The sequence below is a fragment of the Chanodichthys erythropterus genome, chromosome 11 (assembly GCF_024489055.1).
Source record: "Chanodichthys erythropterus isolate Z2021 chromosome 11, ASM2448905v1, whole genome shotgun sequence".
In the NCBI taxonomy this organism is placed as follows: Eukaryota; Metazoa; Chordata; class Actinopteri; order Cypriniformes; family Xenocyprididae; genus Chanodichthys; species Chanodichthys erythropterus.
The window spans coordinates 19838711-19857609 of record NC_090231.1 but is presented as its reverse complement, the minus strand read 5'-3'; the positions used below and the strand labels follow the sequence as shown (position 1 = coordinate 19857609).

Genomic DNA, 18899 nt, shown 5'->3' with positions numbered 1-18899 from the left:
ATGTACGATATGTTTACATAGATATGCATGGAGCTTAAATTTAATGTGGACTATGCATCATAGTAATTTTCATTGTGCCCACACTGAGAAATATTAAGATTATTTCATTCAGGGTTAGCTTGTGTTGGCCATAGTTTGCATGTGTTTTGTGGCGCTGTACCATTTAAGCCCATCTTTAAAAAAAGTTAATTTATGAAAATAATCTGATCTACAAAACAATTTATGATGTATTTATTTGTAAATAAATGTAAAATGAATCACAAAACATTTAGTGTTTGTAGTTCACATGCTTAATTCTTTGGCAGTCTATCTTTCAGTAAGGCTAGTGGTTTAACCTAGAGATTGGCTTTGTGCACAAGCTAATAAAACTCATCTTTCCATTTAAAGGAAAATTACATAAAATGATAAAGTACTATTTGTTCATACACAAAAAACAATACATTTACCTCTTATTTGACATAATATCAGTGTACCTGCCAAAGAAATGGCTGAAAATTGTAGAAATGTGATGATTTCTGAAGGGTCCCGAAACACCAACGTTTTTGGTGTCTTTGTGTGATGTCCCATCAGACGGCATGCACATGAGTGGGGCTAATTCAACATTGACGAATGTGATTGATATGCAATAAAAAATGTCAGGGAAGTAACAAATCACTGGATTTGCTAAAATAATGAGCATTATAAAATATTATTTGCTCTTTTTTAAATTTGACTTCAAAGTTGAAAGATGGCTTAAAGGGTACCTGGGCTTAATGGGTACACTTACCCTAATCATTGTGAAATAACCTGAATTATTGATGTTATTTCTATCTAATAATTGTGTTGTGCAATTAATACACTTATATTACAAACCATGTGTTACTGCAACATGAGATCATGTTGTATTGCAGAAATCATCAGATTAAAAAAAAAAAAAAAATTACTACACTAAACTGACACAAGGACATCAAGAATCAGTACATGAATCTCAACAATGGTGTCAATCAAAAGTGTCATGCCGCAATGAATGCCGGGAACAATAGTACAACACTCTCAGTATTTTGTTTTCTTTAATTCTAACGATTTGGTTTTATTTTTTGCTGTGGTTTTTGTTCTGTCTTTTAGTAGCTTTTTATGATCTCTGATCTGATTGTCTGAATATTTTCTTGTCACCATTGTTGAGATTCATACGCTAATTACTGATATCTGTGTTTGTCATTGTTTTCTGCTTATGTTTTTTAAACTGATTTCTGCAATACAGTGTGATTTCATATTGCAATAAAGTAAAGCATGTTTTGTAATATATGTGTGTTAATGGTACAACATAATTATTTCATTCAAATGACACCAGTGATTCAGGCTGCTTCACAATGATTATACAACCATCAATAGCTAACTAACATCATCTCATTTCAGCTTTCTTTGCTACTGCAAATGTGTTTGACAAACATATTATCAGAGTTAAGAGTTCACCTAATGGAAACACCAATCACAATTATGGTGACTTCATATGAAACATCCAGTTCTGGTTTATTTCTTTGCTCTTGACTGACATGTGGCATTGCTATGGCCTGCTTGTGGCTCAGACCTGGCAAACAGGAGCGGTCGACCCAAGTGCCATCATTCCATGCCACATGTGACCCAGATCATCATTCCACGCATAGCAGATGTGGGCTGGATCTGGGCCGGCACAAAGTTGCTATTTAAGACGTGCTCTTTACTCAATGCTGTTGATTCTGTTGGACTTTCATAATTATGTCTTTGAAGGATATTATTTAATTCATTTTAATAAAATTCTCAGATCATCAAGCATCATCACTACATTTATGCTAGCATTTTAAACAAAATTTTGTTTCATTAAAAAGATGAAATCTGTACTGAAACAAAGTTAGCATGAGATTAACCTTGACAGGTTGCACCTTAAAAGATTTCCTACAAAAAAACAACAACAAAAAAAGTTGACTCCCCTGAAGGTCACTGCATAATTTGCATGCTTCCAAAAACACAATGCTTTCTTGTTTCATTTAAATATAATTCTGTGAAATGTCTTGAGAGTGTCATGGCAAATGCAAATTCCTAAAGTAATATAAAGTTCAGATTCTGTTACTGTTTTGCAAATCTTACATGTTTGATTCTTAAATTAATTTGCTTTAGCTGTTAACACCTCTGTCCTCCATAACTTCTTAAAATGAGTTGTTACATTATCGCATCTGTTTCAATTCACTGAAGTGCAGAGTATGTTGCATCTAGCAGATTTAATTGGTCCCACAGTATCAATTCTGGATCAGTCTAGCTAATGTTCACAGAGCTGGTCTTTCTTTAATGCTCTCTCTTTTTTACTGTAAGACCTGCTGCCCTTCCCATCTGGATTGGGAGTATTTGGGTCTGGGAGAATGAAGGTCTATTTATTCTGGTTACCTTTTACTCAATTATTTGCCTTTGACAATGAAAGAAATCATTGGCTGCATGTGGGACTGATTTAGATGATAAATCTGGTTGTTGTTTTTTTTATTTATTTTTTTTTATGAAAGCCTACAGCACTGAATTGATTCTTGTGGCTTTTTGGCTGTACTGTAGCTCACAGTATTTCAGGCAACAGAAGAGGGACTGGGCAGTCTGTTTTCTCTGTAGGAGATCTGTCTCTTCATCCCTTACATTTAATCTTCCTTTCTCTCAATGTAAGATGTATAGTATCTCCCTCATTTGCCCAAACAGAGGAATCTAACATATGCATGTATTCATTTATAAATATTAATGTTCCTGGCGTGCTCTCCATTCTTCCAGAGCTCGGAGGCTCAGCTAAAGGACCTTACTCCAGAAAGACACACTTTTAAACCTCCACACAGGATGAACTGTGCGGCTGTCAGCCCCACTCTAAATATGACTCTGTCATGAATTCATATGTCACAAAATGTCTTGGTTTTTATACTGAGCTAATGATATTTTCAATCATCTAACCCTCTAAACATAACCCTTAGAGAAAACTTTCTGCGTTTTTACATTTTAGTATCAGTGTTATTTAGTAATAATTGCAACGGGGGACAAATGAAGCTTACTTAACAACAGTTCCATAGCAATATTTTAATGAATAGAAAAAACTTTAAATAATGTATAGGCCTCATAACAGGCAGTCTGGTACACATCAAGCTTTTTTGTACTTTTTACAAATAAAAAGCACATTCAACGTGGACATGCAAGTGGTTGCTATGGCAACAATCGGCCACTGATCGGAACCAGCTGATAATCAAACATTTTGATGATGTAAAAGATGTGCGAGCTCGCGACATGAGAGGCAAATACGGGCTGAGCAGCGACGGCGTATCAGTCTTCATTGGGCTTGAGTAAAATGATAATGCGGTTACAAGCTCTGTACAATTTAAACTACCTTATTAAATAACTAACAGCACCTGCTGTTCAGATTGCAATGCATACTGCTGCTGTCCTTTTTTTGCAGGGCTTCCCTGGTAAAATTCACATTCCAGGGACTAAATATCACATTATTTTGGGTCAATTCAACCCACGGACATGAAAAACAACTCACGGCAACAGTGTAAAAGTAGCCCAATTCCGCGGGAAAACCGCAGACTAGGGAACACTGGTTGGCACTGTCGCTGAGTCACAGAGAGCAGTTGTCATGTTTAGATATGAAACATAGTCTTTTTCAAACACTATCATTATTTCTGTTACAATAATTCAAATGATCAAAGAAGTACTGGGATAAAAGTTTATATTTCGCTAATTATCACTGTCTTCTATGGTAGTGATCAAAATACAGAGCAAACCACCAATGCTGCGTTCGTTCCGTAAGTAGAATAGGGAAGGCGTAGGACATACAGCGTAAGCTTTTTGAAGAATACGAAAGTGCCGTTTTGGCGGAACAACTTGGAAGGCGATCATTTGTTCATATAAAGCATACATATACATTTTTTTAGAAAATTACAGATTGTTTCACTAGATAAGACCCTTATTCCTCGTCTGGTATCATTTAAAGTCCTTTGAAGCTGCACTGAAACTGTAACTTTGACCTTCAACCGCTTGGAGGCCGTTGAAGTCCACTATAAGGAGAATAATGCTGGAATGTTTTCAAACCTTAATTTCTTCTCGACTGAAGAAAGAAAGACATGAACATCTTGGATGACATGGGGGTGAGTAAATTATCAGGAAAATTTTATTTGAAAGTGAACCAATCCATTAAAAGAACAAGATCACAGCGGATATTCAAACTGATTTTTTATTATGAACATAGGACTGACGTGAAGGAAGTTTACATAACTTCATTTACATAATGCAGTAAGCTTCAATGAACAAAATCAATTGAGAACAAACATATATTTATGCTGCTAAGAGTGGTTGCTAAGACAGACACAGCAACATACACACTCAGTGGCGCATCGATACTTATGTGATGCAGTCAGCAATCGGAATCAAAGGCCGGAACTATCCATTTTATAATGCCCCTTTTACTAGATGTTATATAAGTCTCTGGTGTCCCCAGAATGTGTCTGTGAAGTTTTAGCTCAAAATACCCCATAGATAATTTATTATAGCTAGTCAAATTTGCCCCTATTTAGGTGTGAGCAAAAACAAGCCTTTTTTTGTGTCCCTTTAAATGCAAATGTGCTGCTGCTCCTGGCCGGCTTTCCAGAAGAGGGCAGATCTTTAACAGCTCATGCTTCGGTTGCTTAACAGTAGCTCCAACAGAAGCTGGAGAATTTCACACAGCCAAAATGTCGATTGTCAGTAACGGTGTTCAGCATTACATTGTTCAAACCGGACGCAGAGTCGGACACTGATGGAGAGACTCGGGAAGTTACAACTTTTAGAATGCAAATGGACATTTCTGAATGGTTAGTGGATAAATTTATGTAGTTACTGTGGAGTTGATTCAGCTCACCGACTAGCATGTGCCGTCTTGTTAATCTTCTGTGCAAATCCAGTATTGAATTGACCCTCGTTTGTGAAGCAGTCCTGTGTAAAATGACGACATGTCAACAGCACTGCACTACAACAACTCATCCTCTCCTCTAAAGCAGCCCAACATGGCCTCACACCCTTTGTTGCGTGTTCTCGGTAGTCCTTACCAGCCATTTGTTGTAGTCCTTACAGCGATTTGTGTAATAGAAAATATCTCCCTTTGCATTGAACTTTGAGCGTCGTAACTTTGCAGGTGTTGTTTATGCTCAAACAGCACTGTATAATATAATAGCGCGCCCGCAAGTGGAGGCTGCCGTGAGAGCTCGTCGGCTGCACGGTTGAGGACACCTGGGACATGAATGACTCCATAACAAGAGATGGCGGGCGAGTTGCGACATGCGACGGGAGCGTAGACCACCTTGATGGTTGATGTACACAACGGCCGCAGTGCTGTCCGAGTGGACCAGTACGTGCTTGTCTGACAGCAGCTCCTTGAAGCGTCCCAGTGCAAGACGTACTGTTAGCAACTCCAGGCAATTGATATGCCAATGCAGTTGAGGCCCCGTCCACAGACCCGACACTGCATGCCCGTTGTGGAGACCACAGCGTGACCACAGACCACAGCGTGCCTGGACACCTGTTCCAGGGGCACTCCTGCCCGCAGAAATGAGGGGTCCGACCACCGGATGAGGGTGCGACGGCAGCTCGGTGTCACGGGAACATGGAGCGTACCGTGCTGCCATGCCCATCTCGGGACCTGGCCGCGGAGCCAGTGTTGAAGCGGCCTCATATGGAGCAATCCGAGTGGCGTGACCGCGGCTGCAGATGCCATATGCCCCAGGAGCCTCTGAAAAAGTTTCAGTGGGGCCGCTGTCCTGCGCTTGAGCGTACTCAGGCAGGTCAACACCGACTGGACGCGCGCCTCGGTGAGGCGCGCCGTCCGGGCGACCGAGTCTAGCTCGAGACCGAGATAAGAGATCCTCTGCCCGGGGGTGAGTTTGCTCTTGTCCCATTTGACCCGAAGACCCAACCGGCTTAGGTGAGCTAGAACCATGTCCCTGTGTTCGCACAACTGATCTCGCAAACTGGCCAACATCAACCAGTCGTCGAGATAGTTGAGAATACGAACGCCTTGTTTCTTGAGGGGAACAATGGCCGCCTCCGCAACCTTCGTGAAGACGTGGGGTGACAGGGCCAGCCCGAAGGGCTACTTTGTACTGATATGCTCGAACGCAAACCGTAGGAAGGGTCTGTGGCGAGGCAAAATCGAGACATGAAAGTACGCGTCCTTCAGGTCGATCGGTGCAAACCAATCCTTGGGACGGACGCATTCGAAAATGGGTTTCTGCGTGAGCATCTTGAACGGCAACTTGTGAAGGTACCGGTTCAAGACGCGCAGGTCCAGGATCGGCCGTAGCCCACCGCCCTCTTTCGGTACAATGAAGTAGGGGCTGTAAAACCCCGACTTTATATTGGCCTGGAGGGACTGGCTCGATTGCATCCTTCGCTAGGAGGACAGCAATCTCTGCCCAGAGAACAGGGACATTGTCCAACGACACCTGAGTGAAGTGGACACCCCTGAAAACCAGGGGACGCCGGGCGAACTGGCAGCGCACAGCTCCCCAAGCAACTGTTGGTCAAGCCCACCCTGGGGCATTTCCGATAACGCTTTTGCCTGGTAAACCTGCAAAAGGGCCATGGCATGCAGGGCAGAGGCAGCTTGTCCACAGGCTCTGTAAGCTTCTGGCACGAGCGCTATACGGCATTCGGTCACATCATCGTGCACCAGCGCGGTTTAACCAACGCGACCCGCTCCGAGGTACCAATCATCCAGCCGAGAAGGGCCGGGACAGGGTGGGGGGTTCCACACGAGCCCGACACTCTCGACTGCCCGGGAAAGCACAGCCGTCAACTCGGGATCAGACTCGGGCGGCGCCACAGTCCCAGAGGGAGGCAGCGGAGCCGAATCCTCATATCCCGAGGACTCCTGCTCACCTTCCGATGCTGAGATCGACATCTGATCCACAGCAGGTGCACCAAAGGAAACGGCTGGACAGTCCATAGAGGGCCCAGCAGAAACCGATGGCAGCACAACGGGTTGCAGTGCTGATGAGGCGGCAGGGGCCTGAGGAGCGGTGCTCGGCGGGGAAGCCATAACCGTGATCCTCAGATCACCCTGCCTATGCACCGCCGAACTGTCATTCCGACCGGAGCCGGAAAAAAACGGCTGAACGGGGCATAGGGGAGGGGACCCCCACTCCCTGAAATTTCAGGAAGGAGAGTCTCAATCTCAGCACTGCGATAGTCATATTCCCGCAGTGGGAACATGAACCATCCACAAAAGCTCTTTCAGCATGCTGAATGCCCAAACACGTGATGAAGCGATTGTGCCCATCAGCTGGGACCAGGGAACGACCACACCCAGTAACGCACAGACGAAATGACATACTGTAAGGGTTCGTCTGTGAAGCTCTTTTAGAAAGGGAAGTGTCAGCTCTCTCATGCTGAAGCACACAGGGAGTGACGTGATGTGTTCGGGTACACCACTCCCCGAACACACCAGGAGGAACCGGCCCAAATTGCAACAACAAACTGCGTTTTAGATGGGAAATTCACTTGCTGTGAAAACAGCAGTTGAGAGCTTTAAGCTCAAGCTCCTCGGGAAGCTCGCGACCTCGCTGTTGTGCCTTCACACCAGATGAATCGCCTTCGATTCTGAACATGATATTGCGTAGCTTGTCCGCGAACTACGGCTCTGTATATTAAGTGCCGCTCCATTTGAAAGCAGGTGATGGACATTGACCGCTAATCACAGAAGCGGCTTTACTGATGAGACACGCATGACAATCGCATTCAATTAATCGTGCAGCCCTAATATATATATATATATATATATATATATATATATATATATATATATAACAAAAACAAACAAAAAATGTCATGCTACATGTTAATTTGTGTATTAGTGGCCAATCTCTCTGTTGGTCATTAGTCTTAATGCTACAGCCTAGTGGAGTGCAATTCCCTCAGATGTTGTAGCGGCAGCTGGCGCACAGATGTTAGAGTCACTGTCAGGTTTTGCGGGGAAAGGGCAGAGAAAGGCTATAGGCACACCTGTCATATATGTGTGTGTGTGTGTGTGTGTGTGTGTGTGTGTGTATACCATTTTGAAAATGCAGGTGCATTGCAATATTAATGAATGCACTACATAAATGCTTTTGTTTTCTTAAAGTAGGCATGAAATGTATATCTGAGTGAAAAGGCTTCTTGAACAGCAAAAAATGTAAGGTTGGGCTTAATTTTGTCCATTGGGAATTGATTGGATCATTGGATTGTTGTGGTTTGCTAATGCTGTGATCTCATATGAGTGACAAGTTGTCCCACCCTCGCGCCGAAAACACATCATCAGAGAAGATAAAAGATGTTGTTGCAAGAGTAAGGGCAAGTTTTTTTTTTTTTATTAAAGACTGCAAGGGCAATTAAAAAAAAATTTAACGATGTGCACAGATAATTATAATTATAGATATAATTTATAATAAATACTACAATATTCTCTAAAAATAAGAATTGTCTTTTTTTTTCATGGTGACTTTAACATGAGTCAGTCAAGGGAAGCTTGTCACACATTGACTTTTTTGCTCATAAGGTGCAAATGTGCTTTGCCGTATTTAGAGGCTAATGACAGAATATTCCCCTGACCCGTAATAAATCCTGATATAACTCCTATAACACTGTTTTTGTATGAAAACAAATATGTCAGTGAAATGCCACTTATTATTTTAATCACATTTGACACTTAATTTGAATAAACCATATCAGACTTTAATCTCAATTCTTATCAGTTGTCTCGCACCTCAAAACACACAGGAGATCATTAAATCATACCTAGCACCCTGCAGCACTAAGATAGATTGATCTTTTTATAGAGTCTGTATTGTTAAAGACCTGTCTTGTATTTGAGTACGTGGCATGATGTGCTCTGTGTGCTGTCACTTCATCAGATAGACACAGATCATACAGACCGATCTCAGCACAGACAGCAAGTGTCAAAATCCATCTGGAAGAATATGTTCTGCATCCCTAGCTAGATTTTCTTCATTCCCTAGAATCGATTCTCCTTATTTGAAACCCCTAATGTATCTCCTCATATAAAGTCAATGTGTTTCTCTTGTGGATTATTTTTCATATTGCATCTTCAAAGACATTTTTACGTAAAACGGCCTCTCTCTAAGCACATTAAAAATGCTTTTAGCCACAAATTCTGCTTTAGTGGGGAATCTGTTCTGCTTCGGTAGCTCATGCTCTGCCATCAGTGAAGCTATATTGACTTTCATTTGGGGAAAAATCAGAAAAGGTAATTAGTAGCATGTGCAGAAAATTCTCAGTGAAAGGAAAAAAAAAAATGCAATTATCCGCCCAAATTCCAGTTACTTGCACACAATAATAAAGGTTATTGTTTGGAGCCAAAAGCAACTGTTTATTCATTGTAGAAGCTTTGAAACTTGACCAGATTGCATTGTCAAATGAGATTAATTTGTATAGAGATTAAGATATTTGACTTCTTTATATATGTGCTAATTACAGTTAGTTGAATTATAGTTCATTAATATGTAAATTCACAAACCTTTCTCATTAATTCACAAGGCAGTTTATGCTGAAACATCTAAATTATTTACAAGTGCAGGGTAGGCCTAATAAAAATGGGACTTTGAGGATCTGAGGGTGACCTCTGCACTTGCTGATACTCTTTTGTACAATTGCAGAATATAATTCTTGCTGTGGCAAATCTGTAATTCTTCAGTAGGACGCTTTGCTGCATACACTGCAGAGATAGATTAGTTTTCAATTACCTGTGTGTAGTGAAGCCTAAAAGCTGGACTAGCCTCTTCGTCATAGCTGTTAGGACTATTTAAAGCTCCACATATGAGATTTTGCTGATTCTGAACCTCTGAGGTGTCTGTAGAACTGCTGTGACAGATCTAGGGTTTTTGGAACAAGAGTTTCAGTGGAGTATTTTGCAGTTTCAGAGTGCAACACTAATGTACTTCAGATTCCAGAAGTCATGGAAGATATCATAGGGATATAAATGCTTCTGCAGAGGTTGATACTAATTATAAACATTTGCATTCTTGATTTAATTTGTTTATTGTTGCAATTAACAAAATGGCAATTTTCAATCTTACAGTTGTACGAGATTTAAAATTAAAATGATTGTCTTTTTGTATGCATGAGATGTGTGTATGCATGTGTGTGAGTGCAGGTTTGGCTGTATTTGTGAAACATTGTGACAACCGACTTGTGAAGACATTTTATTTTTCCTCACTTTTTGAAAGTCTCTTATGCTCACCAAGGCTGCATTTTTTGATACAGTAAAAACTGTAATATTTTAAAATAATATTACAATTTAAAATAATTAATATCTATTTTAATATATTTTAAAATGCTGTTTATTCCTGTGATGGCAAAGCTGAATTTCAGTCTTCAGCGTCACATGATCCTGCAGAAATAATTCTGATATGCTGCTAAAGAAGCATTTCTTCATATTATCAATGTTGAAAACAGTTGTGCTGTTGAATATTTTTGTGGAAACTTTTCCATTAAATATAACAGCATTTATTTGAAATAGAAATTTTTTGTAACATTATAAATGTCTTTACTGCTACTTTTGATCAATTTACCACATCATCGCTGATTAAAAGTATTAATGTTTTTCCAAAAATCCTCAACAATACGTATTTACAGTTATATAGATATGGTTATATAAACATATAACAACCCCAAATTCATACAACATTTTCATGATTATACTGTAAGGTTTTTCTGTCTTAGTTGCATAGAAATTCTGTTTTGTCAGACATGAATGCTCACACCACTCCTGATTGCTCTTCTGCCTCCGCTGTGAAAACCCACTGTGCAGGGAAGGACGACTGCTTGTGTGTGTAGGTTTCATGATGCAGAAGATAAAATGCCTGCCAAAACTCAATTGTCTAGTTTCCTGTCCTGGAGCTATAGACACTCTTTTATCCTTTCGACAACAGCACCGCTCTCAAGCCCTTCCATCTGAACAAATATAACTTTACCAGATGCATCTTAAGCCTTGCCTCAGACCAAACTGTTCAGCTGATGGCAATTCTCCATTTCAAATCTTTTTAATTCAGCTTAATCCGTGACAGCAAACTCATACTCACAGACTCTGAGGAGAGCTCACTTCCATAAACAGACAAAAAGATCAACAACTCCACAGTCACATAAATAAATCAATGTTTTGTGTCCAAGGTCAAAACTAAGATCAATACAAGCGTCCCTATAAACTATATTTCTCTGCTCCCCACCTTTGTCTTTTTGTGTAAAAAGCTGGTGAATTTTACCCCTGCTTGACAAATCAAGCCTTCTCATCAGCCATCTGCCTGATAAATGGAGCATTATTAGTGGTAACATGCTGCATTTTTATGTTCCTCTGTGAATCAGTACGCATAAGAGTCAAGGAAGAAATGACCATGTGGTCCCTGGTTACAGTCATATCAGGGGAAAAGGTTGTTACATGAAATAGATCAAGGTGAAATATGTCTTATTATATGTCTTATCTGTATCAGCTGTGCTGATATTAGATATTCTGTCAGATGATTTGGACTAGAGGGATTTCAGATGGTTTGGTTTTCATCTCAAAGACGCTTTGACGGGTTTCTCCATTAAAGCATGTATGAGCACTCCCAGTGGAAAATGTTATTTTCCATTTGCCTAATAATTGGACCACTTTTTCTCTAATAACAGTCATATTTTACTGAGACATTTTCTCTGGCTTTATTCACACAGTCTGTCATTTACCTACTCTTCACATTTTTGGTTTTTCTGTCATTGACAATACGGTGGATTGCAGAGACATCGCACTGGTCAGGAACTTTTTTAAATGCAAGATGAGATGAGGCTTCACTGAGCTTGTGTAACTGTTATTTTCTCTAGGACAAATCAATGGCATGTAGGGAAGAGTGGTTAATCTTAAACCTCTAGTGAAGGACAAATTAGACTAATACATCTAATTATTTTTGGATGTCTGCTATCTACTGAGAACAGAAAAGAATGTATAAAACAGAAATATAACTTGGGGTAAGTCATTGGGGAACTGAAAAATGTACATTTTAAATACAAATATTATTTATATTTAATGAGCCACTAGCACAAATTATAACATACATTTTGACCCTAACCGTAACATACATACATTTTAGACTGATATTTTAGATTTATTTTGAAATAAAACGTCTCAGGGTTACATATGTAACCCGGTTCCCTGAGAAGATAATGAGATGCAGTGTCATGGTGTTAATGCTATGGGAATGCCTTCAGTGTGCACCAGTGTCTAAAGCATGTGTGAAACAATCCTATTGGCCAGCGGAGGTCAGGTGACGCGTCAACAAGACCATAAAAGGGCACACATGTCACAGAATCCCCAGATTCCAATTGTCTGAAGAAGCTCTGTAGGTATACATGAAATATGGCAATGCAATGTAGCATATAATTACCTTCTGTTTTATACATTTCTGATAAAAGACTATTTATTAGGGGCACTGAAAGGACTAATATTAATATACATCATCTGTGCATGAGGTAGGGCCTTAAAAACATCAGCCAATAGTTTACGCGATCATCACGTAAACGATTGGCCCTCTGGCTTGTCAATCACTGCCATGACGTTGCTTGTGAGAGACGTGCGCGGCTGCGCGCTCCAGTAACTTTCCACACTACACAGGCGCCGCACGCAATGTTTTTGTCAGGAGACAGGAGTAACAACTGCAGATTATGAGTAACCTGCGGTGAGTCTGACATAATAAATCCACTAACACGACACAGCGAATGCCGGTGGTAAACACTCATGTTCCAATACTCTTGAACAAGTTTTGGGAGGCGTTCCCCTCGAAATGAGCTGTGAAGGAGGGGGGTTGTTCTTACGCCTGCACTCATTTCAAAAACTCACTAACAGTCTCTGTAGCACCTTTAACAGCCTGTGGTCGAATCAATGTCCAAACTCTAAAAAGCCTTATGAATGTGTGCAGAAAGGACCAGCATGCCACGACACAAACTACATAAGCATTTTAAAAGAGGCCATGCTCCTAGAGGAGTGGGCTCTGATGCCTAGAGGCAACACCATTCCACACACCTTATAGGCAAGATGAGCATGCAGGTAAACACATTTTCCAACAAAGTGTGTCAAAACAGTAAAAGTTTTTTACTTTCAATGGAGGAACCATCTTTCCATCCTTCACAGCCAGTCTGTAATGAAACTAATTTAAGTTTCTCAACCTTGACTGATTGACTTAAGTTCAGTAACTGAGTCAGATATTAATTCAACCGCTCTGACAGATTCAATAATTCATTCAGTTAAGGATTCGCCAGACTGATCCAGAAAGATTCCGGAGTTGAATCTTTTTGAATTATTGATTAAAGTGCCCCTATTACACTTTTTCAAATATTTCCTTTCATGCAATGTGTATTGTAGCTGTCTGTGAATGTAAACACTCTGCAAAGTTGTGAAGCCGAAAGTGTGAAATAAAAAGTTATTGTATCTCAAAAGAGTTGAAGAACCGCTTAAATGAGTTGTCAGGAATTCGAATCCCACTTCTGTGATGGCCACACGTCACAAAGCAACACATTTGCCTAATGCCCGTCTATGTTTTCTATGTTGTCCGCCCATGAATAACTTTGACCTGCCCTCAAACACTGAAGCTGCCTGGTTTGTATTGTGTACATGTCGAGAAGATGCTGTTTTCTGCTCTTCAAAAGCAAATTCTTTTTGTGAACACTTCCAAAGGATGAGGATGTGCAGAGTCAGTGGTTAAACTTACCACACCAATACAACAGCAGTATAACCTTGTTGATGGCTTCTCAAATCTCTGGTCTAAATGGGATTTACAAAACGCTTATCCATTAAAGATGGGACAGAACACACTGGATTTGGACCAACTTGCTCCTCAGAATTTGTAATGATTCATCACTCGAATTGGGATCCATTTGCATGCTTTAATGGTAAAGAATAGTCGTACAGGCAAGGGTCGAACAGGAGCAGACAGGTGTAATACAGGCAGGCAGAATCGTGGTCAAATAACAGGCAGATAGGTTGGGACAGGCAGATATCACTCATAGAACGTCGAAACAGTCGGGGGTCAAAAGTCAGGCAGCTCAGGATCAGTAACGGGATACAGCATGGTAACAGGTAATCAAACAGGATATAATGCTCATAAATGTTCACCATGGCAAAACAAGACTTCACAATCAAAGAGAGTGATAGGGAGTCTCTTATAGTCCGTGTAATGGGTAACAGCTGGTGCGGTAATTAGTCTAGGGTATGTGCTTCTGGGAAATGTAGTGTGTGTAAGTGTGTGTGGGTGTCAGTATTCAGGTGAGGGCTCCCTCCGATGGCCAGAGAATTAAAACCTGTAAGTAGGCTACGATTAATAATTTATGTGTACATTTTCTACCGAGTGTTCAAAATGCGTTTTATATTGTGAAGCCTATGTCTCCAGCTTACGGGCTAACTCATGTTATTATTGACTTACTGAAATACTTCTGCAAATCAGCTGTGGGCCACTATTACCTAAAACTGTGTCCATTCATGCAGATTGTCTGTCATTCTTACTACTCTGAGTAATGGTAAAAGTTGGAGCAAGATTTGTTTTACAAACTTTAATGTTACATCAGTCATTCATGTTAGTGCTCGGCTAACCTATATGCACTGTTAAGGGTGCGTTCACACTTGTAGTTCGGTTCGTTTGGTTCATTTGGTCCGGACCAAAGAAGAAGAAAAAAAAAATGTAGTCCTGGTCCGGTTAGCATTCAGATTAGCAATTTTATCACCGAACTAAAGGATACCGAACCTTAAGGCATAGGGATTCACAACGTGATTGGTCGGATTTTATGACGTATTGCCTATTTTGAGACAGAAATTACCGAACATCCAAAACAGTGCTGTTTGCTGAGGTACATGCACTTGTTGTGTGTGCATAGCGGTGCGTAGCCTGCATGTGATGGTATTTTGGCCAGCTGGGAACTCGTGAAGAGTTTATAAAACGTGTAAAGTAGTCAAAACACCGGTGGGAATCCATCCGTCACACACACAAATGATCTGCTGCATGGAGACGCGCGTCTGATACCTGTGATGGGCAAACTCGCGTCTATGACAAGAAAAAACTGACATGCCTGAGGATTCTGTCCTTTTTAGGGTCTCCTCTTCCTGTTTTTGGTTCGGTTACATGTCTTTGGTCCGTGTTGCGTTCATATATCATTCGAACCGCACCAGAGTTCGTTTGGAAGCGGACCAAGACCCATCTTTTCATCGGTCTCTGTCCGCTTGTTTGGTGCGCACCAGGGTTCGGATGGCAGCGTTCACATATGTTCAAATGAACCGCACTAACCGAGCAATCGCACCAGGGTTCGTTTCAATCGAACCAAACATGACAAGTGTGAACGCACCCTTAAAGGTCCCATTTTTCGTGTTTTTTTGAAGCTTTGATTGTGTTTATAGTGTGCAATATAACATGTGTTCATGTTTCGCGTGTAAAAAAACACAGTATTTTTCACATAATTTACTTATCTGTATACCGCTGTTTCCACTGTATTAAAAACGGGCTGATGACTTCCTTGTTCTATGAAGTCCCTCCTTCAGAAATACGTAACGAGTTCTGATTGTGCCAGCGGTTCCTGTGTTGTGATTCGACAGCAGCTTAGCGCTCCTTGCCCGGAAAGATCATGCCTCTTACCATAACGTGTGCTGCACATAGTTTTACATGTGGATTATTGTGGTGTTGTGCCGAATGAACACAAAAGACAATAATTCCCGAGAGACTGAACTCTTTAATCTCCACAAGCAGCGACGGAAAATATATAACATTAGCACTCACTCAGAAGAGTACCTCATACAGTAAACAGCCATGTACATAAACATAGTCCCCTCTTGTGGCCATTATGTGCACTGCAGTCCAACATTAACTAATTGCAGTAAGGATACCACAATTATAATTTTCGGGAACCGAGTTAAAAATAAATTGTAACCATTGATCTCTATAAGTACAGCGTCCCTGGGAAGGCCAAACAAAGGTGATTGGACTGCGGGATGAAAATAACAGCGTTTCGACGACATGGCAACAAACACACTCTACAAACGCAACTCTTGCTCTTCTCCGTGGGAGCGCAACAAGACCACGCCCCCTTTTTTGTGTTTTCCTGTGGGCGGAGGTTAGTCAAAAAACTGTTTTAGTGACGTCATTAAAGAAGGAAGTAGAGGGATGTAGTCCAAACTGGCCGTTCGATGTAGGCGACTTCTGTTAAATAAAATATCTCGCTTGGCATTGAACTTTGAGCTTTAAAATTTTACAGATTTTATTTATACTCTAACAATAACATTACACACTAACTAAAGTTTGAAACATGGGATCACGAAGAACAGGACCTTTAATGGTAGGCTACTGTATACAGTTCTCACATGTGCACTGGAATCAATTATATACATCGGTTTGTTGATGGACATACACTTGTAGAGGCTGATGTATTACAGTTGCAACATCTTATATCTGAGTAATCACTGAGTAATGTCCTGAGTCGTTCTTGCAATGGAGGTTCAGGTTGAATAACTATTTCTTCCAATGTTACATCATCGGACTCGTGCTCAGATTGATATGGTAAAATTGATGCCATTGTTACTATCTGTTGTTACACTGTTACTACAGTGTGTACAATCGCTGAGCTCTGGAAGCCTCTGGACCGGTACCAACGAGTATAGAACCCAAGAGGCGAAATTCTTATCGGTTTTGGGGTGAAAATACTAACTGGACCATAGAATCATTCACATCTTACGCACACAAAATCTGAGAATTTCACCACCAAATCAGAAGCACAATATAACATTTTTCAAATTAAGTCATCAGTAAATTTGATGGCACCTACAGTAAATGTTGTATTGTCTTATATATGTTTTTATTTTACCAGTTGTGGAATCCAACCATTCAACCATCTGAGGTAGCCTATACTTTATTGAGTATTTCATTTTTATGCACATTATGCACATAACTTTACACATTTATTAATTGTAAATGAATAATTAATACATTTAAGATCATCATGTTTGCAGTGAACAATATAGATCAGACCTAGTAGAATAATAATTGTATTAATCCACTATCTGAATTGACTACAAACATAATGATCTTATAATACATGATGCATTGTTGTGTCCATTATCGTATAGTTATCAGTGAATAATGCTGTAATGTGCAATGTAAATTATGAGAAAATTAAAGTGTTTTTTTTTTTTGGTTTTTTTACCTTTGATGCATGTAAACTTGTTTTAGGGGACCTCCTAAACAAAATTAGGAACCTTTAAAATAGCATAATAGGGGCACTTTAAAAGAATCAGCTCATACGACTCATTAGTTTATGAGTCATACACTTGTTCTGCTGTATAGTGTTTTGTTTGCAGCCCACAATGATAAATCAACAGAAAGATATGTTTTCTTGCCATTGCTTTATAATAAATAGTCTTGATTCAAACTGCAAGCTCACAAACACTTCTCTATCCCCAGCTCCTCCTCTCGTCCAGTCAGGACTTGGCCATATGATATTCATCTTTGAATCAGACTGTCCATTTATCTGGATTTATGTTTTCACATTAAATTAACATTGAGAACATTAATAATATCCGCAGTACATTTATGTTGGTAAAAGGGGGCTATCGCTGCTCTCCCTACTCTTGTCAATGCTTGGCTGCATGGATGGGCAGGGAGTTCTTGCCAACTGTATGCTAATTGTCAATCATCTTTGATGACAGTGGTCCTGACAGAATCACAGTTTTTGTAGATACTCATACTCATAAAACATTGATGCATTAGTATCATTAGCCTTTTATAATCTGCTGTCAGTATTTTCTCTGACTCATTTAGTGGTTTTTGTCATTTATACTTTAATCATTGCTGTATTTGGCCCAACAAATGCCTCCAGGTCTGAATTTTTTTGCATCTGTCTTTGACTCACTCTCTCTTTTATGTCTGTGTAGTTCATCTCAGTATGAAGAGTGGGACAGGTTTTATTCTGGTGAGCCCTTTTAACGAGACTCAAGTTTCAGTTCTGATTTTCTCCAGGTGTAGTTTTCCTTGATTAAACACTGCTGTCCAGGAGAAGACAAAGCCTCTCTGAATGCTAAGAGTGTTCTTGAGCATTCAAAGACAGCAGAGAGTAGCTAGAAACTTGTTCATTCACCCATATTTTAAGACTGTTATGTCTAAAAAAAGTTTTCAGTCCACTTTCTTATGTATTTGATGTATTTCATTTACATTGTAAATATTCAGAGACTGATGCACTCATGCAAGATTTAATGATTTTTTTGAAGTATGTTTGGAGCTGAACTCTGGTTGGAGATGGATACTCTCGTCGCCTATAGATTTAAAAAACCTTGTTCACTTCTGAGACGGACTGAATTTTTGAATAGTAAGACCCAGATGCATATAAAATGATTTTTAAGCTTTTTTTGATGAAAGTAAAATGAGAAAATATAGAATATTATTGTGATACTGGCTGGTAGACATGCTGTCACAAATCCATCCCTATCCTCAGTGCCAGATTCAAAGAAAGTTACCTGTTTGGAATCTCAAGCATTGCCATTCCTGCATTGTGTTTTCCTGGAGTTCATCATTAAAACTCTGATTTGAATCTACTCGTGTTGTCTGTTCTCTTCTTTTCATGACACATGCTGCTCTCTAAATTGATGGCCATATTGACAGGGCAAAAAGTCCTCATTAAAGGGTTAGTTCACCCAAAAGTGAAAATTCTGTCATGAATTACTCACCCTTATGTTGCTAACCCTTTAACCTTTGAGGGGTGATTGTACAACTTGTGTCTTTCACCAGCAAGGTTTTTATTGGAACAGCAATTGGAGTTATTTGTGTTATTAACTATGCTGTCTGCTCAGGTGTATCCTTTTATTTATTTATTTATTTATTTATTTATTATCATTAAGTCAA

General features: G+C 40.0%; 1 protein-coding gene across 1 annotated transcript in view; it reads left to right on the top strand.

Moving 5' to 3' along the window:
• The window catches only part of b4galnt4b (beta-1,4-N-acetyl-galactosaminyl transferase 4b), a 130416-nt gene that overhangs the window by 25035 nt on the left and 86482 nt on the right, over positions 1 to 18899 (top strand). The window lies entirely within an intron of this gene.